A 6,791-nucleotide genomic window follows, 5' to 3' on the forward strand; every position below is an offset into this window, starting at 1 on the left:
GAACCTGTACAGAAAATTGGAATACAGATCAACGTAAACATCATTTCCGCCCCTTTTACTGCTCATGAAAACCACACATTGCATGTTGTACCCACATACAGTGGCCCAGATTGCTGTACACTGCAGGATCTCCCATACCCAATAGCACACCCTCTTGCATTGATGCATGCCTGCATTCATCATGGCATACTATCCACAAGTTCATCAAGGCACTGTCAGTCCAGATTGTCCCACTCTTCAACAGCAATCGGCGTGTATCCCTCAAAGTGGTTGGTGGGTCACGTCGTCCATAAACAGCCCTTTTCAATCTATCCCAAGCATGTTCGATAGGGTTCATGTCTGGAGAACATGCTGGCCACTCTAGTCGAGCGATGTCGTTATCCTGAAGGAAGTCATTCACAAGAGGTGCATGATGAGGGCCCGAATTGTCATCCATTAAGACAAATGCTTTGCCAATATGCTGCTGATTCGGTTGCACTATCGGTTGGAGGATGGCATTCACATATCCTACAGCCATTACAGCGCCTTCCGTGACCACCAGCTGCCCACATTGGCCCCACATAATGCCACTCAAAATCATCAGGGAACCTCCACCTTGCTGTACTCACTCGACAGTGTGTCTAAGGCGTTCAGTCTGACCGGGTTGCCTCCAAACACGTAACCGACAATTGTCCGGTTGAAGGCATATGCGACATTCATCGGTGAAGAGAATGTGATGCCAATCCTGAGCAGTCCATTCGGCATGTTGTTGGGCCCATGTGTACCGCGCTGCATGATGTTGTGGTTGCAAAGGTGGACCTTGCCATGGATGTCGGGAGTGAAGTTGCATATAAATGATGACTAACTGAAACCCTCAGCTGCCAACAGGTGTTGTTGATTTACCTCGATGTGGACAGCTGATAATTTTTGCCCCAACCGGGACTCGAACCCAGGATCTCCTGCTTAGATGGCAGACGCTCTATCCATCTGAGCCACTGAGGGCACAGATGAATGGCGTGACTGCAGGGACTTATCCTTGCATGCTTCCTGTGAGACCCACATTCCCAACTGTCCGCAATTCTACATATGTATTGTACCTTATAGACATTTGCCCACCCATTCATTACTTGTGCACACTTTGGCGATTCCCGTAAGAGTTTGGGCAACCTGTGCACATTTGCACAGATGAAAGTCAATGGCTGGGTAGCCTTTAACTATATTTATGGAAACAGTAACTGTTATTTTGAGAACAGTTACTGTTTCCATATATGAGGTTGCATATCATGCAGTTTGAGCCATAAAAGCATTATTCAACATGGTGACATTGCTGTCAGGGTTCCTCCGAGCCATGATTGATAGGTAGCAGTCATCCACTGCAGTAGTTGCCCTCAGGTGATCTGAGCAAGGGATGTCATTGACAGTTCCTGTCTCTCTGTATCTTCTCCATGTCCGAACATCATCACTTTGGTTCACTCTGAGACGCCCGGACTCTTCCCTCGTTGAGAGCCCTTCCTGGCACCAAGTAACAATGCGGATGCAATCGAACCACGGTATTGACTGTCTAGGCATGGTTGAACTACAGACAAAACGAGCCCCGTACCTTCTTCCTGGTGGAATGACTGGAACTGATCGGCTGTTGGACCCCCTCTGTCTAATAAGCACTGCTCATGCATGGTTGCTTACATCTTTGGACAGGTTTAGTGACATCTCTGAACAGTCAAATGGACTGTGTCCGTGATACAATATCCACAGTCAACATATATCTTCAGGAATTCTGTTAACTGGGGTGATGCAAAACTTTTTTTGATGTATGTATATACCTGGTGGCCCAGGCATGCTGTCCTCCAATGACTTTAGTTAACCCTGAGTACTGCAGATGCTGAAAAGTTTGCCTAAGCAGAACAGTAAAGGGGACTCCACACCGACAGAGAGGAGACTCTGCTAAATGTGAGAAACAAACACTTTACAGCTGTAACTGGTCCTACAGCTTGTCGCTAGAAAACTTCTTTGGTGTAGGAGAAGTGCTGGCTTTGATTCCTGGACTGACGGAAGGTGTCTGTGCAGAAGACAGATTGTCCCTGACCAAAACAATGAACATAAGGGACAAAGCATATTAATTATCTGTTTCAAGGCATATCAACATATGACAGCTAATTTATTAACAACACATAAGGCACAAATTCGTGCTTCACAACTGGCAATATTACATAAATGCTATCATATCTTTGATTGCAATAAAGAACAATGACTATAATGAATATCATAAATGATGCTCCTTTAAGCCTATATTATAGACTGACAGTTTTATAATTGCATTATTCATAATACAAATGTTCAAACACATGTCTGCCTTGTTCAGTGCACTGACGTAAGCATCGCTCGGTCTTTGCATGGACACCTCTTAATGTTTCTGCAGATCTGAAGTGCAAGCATGACAATTCATTCTTTTAACACATGTGGATTTTCCAGTTCCATTTTGATGTAACCCCATCCAAAGGCATTGAATCAGGCAATCTCACTGGCCGCTGAATGCAACCACCACAACCTATCTAATCTTCAAAGTACACATTGTTGAGATATTACCTAACCCGTCTACAATAATGGAGTAGCCCACCATCATGCTGAAATCAGTGCCTCATGGCTAACTCGGGTGCAATGTCTTCTAGGAGATCCCAAGATTCAGCTCATTCTGTATGAATTGCAAATACAGCTGACCAGTTAGTCTGGGAGCCAAATAAACCAGTCAAGTGCTGTGGTCTCCTTGAATGCCACACCACATGTGAGGTCAGATGGAAGTCTGTTATAAAACGTGGTATCTGTTGTATGTCAGATGGAAGTCTGTTATAAAAGATGGTCCCTATAGAATGTGGACTTGCAATTCTGTGAAAAGTTTCCCTTCCCCATGTATTATACCTATGTAAATTTCTATTTGTTTCATTATATTCTGAATTTTGTTGGACAAACATTATTGCCTGTAGGATGTACATAGAGCAGATGGTTTGTATTTTATATTTTCTGAAGATTTCTCTACAAGGTTTTTTACCTTGGCTACCACTCTTACTGCCTTTTCATGTAATCTGAAGAACCTGGCTGTGTAAACTTCTGTTCCCCCCCCCCCCCCCCCCCCCCCTCCCTCCATTATCTCAATACCATACTGAAGATGGGGATGCATCACTATGAAGTATATTTGTCTCAAGCCGTCATGGTACAGCAAGGCTGAGACTCTTTTCAGTAATACACATATGAAGTGGTCATAACCAGTGAGGATTTGCTGGAGCACAGTAATGTCTATTGACAGTGGCATCACTGGCGTAGTAGCATTCATCTCTACATAAAATCTGCCTGATGAAACCCAGATTTACAGCTACTTTCTTTATGAGATGTCTGCAAAACAATACCCAGCTTTGTAAATCTTTTCCGTATGTTGTTGGTACAGCCGTAATTTTTCCCGAGGACATGCAGCTTTACTGCATGATTAAATGATGATGGCGTCCTCTTGGGTAAAGTATTCCGGAGGTAAAATAGTCCCCCATTCGGATCTCCGGGCGGGGACTACTCAAGAGGACGTCGTTAACAGGAGAAAGAAAACTGGCGTTCTACGGATCGGAGCGTGGAATGTCAGATCCCTTAATCGGGCAGGTAGGTTAGAAAATTTAAAAAGGGAAATGGATAAGTTAAAGTTAGATATAGCGGGAATTAGTGAAGTTCGGTGGCAGGAGGAACAAGACTTTTGGTCAGGTGATTACAGAGTTATAAATACAAAATCAAATAGGGGTAATGCAGGAGTAGGTTTAATAATGAATAAAAAAATAGGAGTGCGGGTTAGCTACTACAAACAGCATAGTGAACACAATATTGTGGCCAAGATAGACACAAAGCCCATGCCTACTACAGTAGTACAAGTTTATATGCCAACTAGCTCTGCAGATGATGAAGAAATAGATGAAATGTATGACGAGATAAAAGAAATTATTCAGGTAGTGAAGGGAGACGAAAATTTAATAGTCATGGGTGACTGGAATTTGTCAGTAGGAAAAGGGGGAGAAGGAAACATAGTAGGTGAATATGGGTTGGGGGGAAGAAATGAAAGAGGAAGCCGCCTTGTAGAATTTTGCACAGAGCATAACTTAACCATAGCTAATACTTGGTTCAAGAATCATAAAAGAAGGTTGTATACCTGGAAGAATCCTGGAGATACTAGAAGGTATCAGATAGATTATATAATGGTAAGACAGAGATTTAGGAACCAGGTTTTAAATTGTAAGACATTTCCAGGGGCAGATGTGGATTCTGACCACAATCTATTGGTTATAAACTGCAGATTGAAACTGAAGAAACTGCAAAAAGGTGGGAATCTAAGGAGATGGGACCTGGATAAACTGAAAGAACCAGAGGTTGTAGAGAGTTTCAGGGAGAGCATAAGGGAACAATTGACAGGAATGGGACAAAGAAATACAGTAGAAGAAGAATGGGTAGCTCTGAGAGATGAAGTAGTGAAGGCAGCAGACGATCAAGTAGGTAAAAAGGCGAGGGCTAATAGAAATCCTTGGGTAACAGAAGAAATATTGAATTTAATTGATGAAAGGAGAAAATATAAAAATTCAGTAAATGAAGCACGCAAAAAGGAATACAAACGTCTCAAAAATGAGATCAACAGGAAGTGCAAAATGGCTAAGCAGGGATGGCTAGAGGACAAATGTAAGGATGTAGAGGCTTGTCTCACTAGGGGTAAGATAGATACTGCCTACAGGAAAATGAAAGAGACCTTTGGAGAGAAGAGAACCACTTGTATGAATATCAAGAGCTCAGATGGCAACCCAGTTCTAAGCAAAGAAGGGAAGGCAGAAAGGGGGAAGGAGTATATAGAGGGTTTATACAAGGGCGATGTACTTGAGGACAATATTTTCTTGTACTGAAGACCTCAGTAGCCCCAGGTCTGCTGTACCTTTTCTTTGTCCTAAATATGGTGAGAAATAAATATTTATAGGCAAATTGCATTCTTAATTTTAATAATGACAATAATAGTATTACGAGGTGTGTTTTTTAAGTAAGTACTGTTTTGCCACACCGCAGCCGCAGTGCTGCGGTTGGCATTCTGCACATGCACACTGAGTACCTACATCTGTTGTCTATGTACTGATACCATGACAGTCTGATTTTTTCTTGTTTACGTTGTGTACTGAGTGTTTAAGATGCCTCCGATAATCGTGAGTCCCGCCAACTGTGAAGTATGGGCTGTTATAAGATTTCTTACTGCTAAAGGCCTAAAAGTGATCGATATTCATCGTGAGATCTGCGCAGTCTGCAGAGAAAACATTATGAATGATGTAATGGTAAGAAAGTGTGTGAAAGCATTTAAAGATGGCCGCACAAATGTGCACGATGAACAACGGAGTGGGCGTCCTTCGGTCATTAATGAAAGTTTGGTGCAGGAAGTGGACAATAATGTGAGAGAAAACAGATACTTTATGATTTCCTCCTTGCAGGATGACTTTCCTAATGTTTCTCGTAGTGTTTTGTATGGCATTGTGACCGAGCACTTGAATTACCAAAAATTGTGCGCACATTGGGTACCGAAAATGTTGACGAATGTGCACAAAACCAAACGTTTAGACAGTGCATTGACTTTCCTTGAACGGTACCACAACTACGGTGATGATTTCTTAAGCCAAATTGTTACAGGCAATGAAACATGGGTGGCCTACGTCACACCAGAATCAAAGCAACAGTCCACTGAATGGCGGCATTCAGATCCACCCAGAAAAGTGAAGTTTAAGCAAACAATTTCTGCCCGGAAAATCGTGTGCACAGTGTTTTGGGACAGAAAAGGAGTATTGCTTGTGGAATTTCTGCCTCGTAATGAGACAATCAATGCAGCAGCTGCGCTGTTCAGTTCAGAACAAAAGATGTGGCAGGTTGAGCAAGGGCATAGTTTTGCTGCAAGACAATGGCTGTCCGCATGTGGCGAATCAGACCAAAGATTTCATCACATTTTTTCAATGTCAAACTCTAGATCATCGTCCGTACAGCCCCGATCTTGCGCCCAGTGACTACCATCTGTTCCTGCACTCTAAGAAACATCTGGGTGGTCAGCGTCTTCAAGACAATGACAAAGTCAAAACATTGGTTATGCAGTGGTTAACAAGTCAGGTGGTAGACTTCTATAAGGAGGGTATTCAAAAACTGCTGCAATGTTAAGACAAGTGCCTCAACATTCATGGAAATTACGTACAAAAGTAGATTAAGGTACAGGCTTTCATGTAAAAATAAAATTATTGAGATATTTTAGCATGTCTTTTTTTTTTAATTTCAAAATGGTACTTACTTAAAAAACACGACTAGTATTCATCCATTCATTCATGTCATTTTTGCCCTTATGGACAGTGTTTGAACTCAAATATTTCATTATAACACAATTTTCACTTCTTTCCTTTCTTCATTTTCTCTTACCAAAATCTCTTCATCCTTTAACTATACTCTTGTTTCCTTTGGTCCGTCCATAATACTCCCGTCTTCCTCTTCTCATTTACCATAAATTGTGTTCCTAATTATGTTCCTGAATTCCTTTCTGTCTTTTGTCATTTGTTTGTTGATCCCCAGCTGCCTTATGTCTTCCTCTATTTCATGATACCAATTTGTTTTAAGGCTTGAATGTTTTACTACACAAAAGATTCTCTTTGTAAGTCTCTGTATGTGTCAATAGAAATTTAGTCTGCATTTTCTGATCATGTCTGTGAGTCTGTTAGTGTGTTGGTATAACTCATTGGTATGTTATTTCATCCCTATGCCATCTTTGTGTATTGGTCTGAATA

General features: G+C 41.8%; 1 non-coding gene across 1 annotated transcript; it reads right to left on the reverse strand.

Moving 5' to 3' along the window:
* Nucleotides 1-907: 907 nt before the first annotated feature.
* Trnar-ucu lies at nt 908-982 on the reverse strand. The gene has a single exon. It is a non-coding gene; the product is annotated as a tRNA-Arg (tRNA).
* Between the last annotated feature and the right edge of the window lie 5,809 nt (nt 983-6,791).

Source organism: Schistocerca americana, chromosome 11, assembly GCF_021461395.2.
Source record: "Schistocerca americana isolate TAMUIC-IGC-003095 chromosome 11, iqSchAmer2.1, whole genome shotgun sequence".
NCBI classification, from domain to species: Eukaryota; Metazoa; Arthropoda; class Insecta; order Orthoptera; family Acrididae; genus Schistocerca; species Schistocerca americana.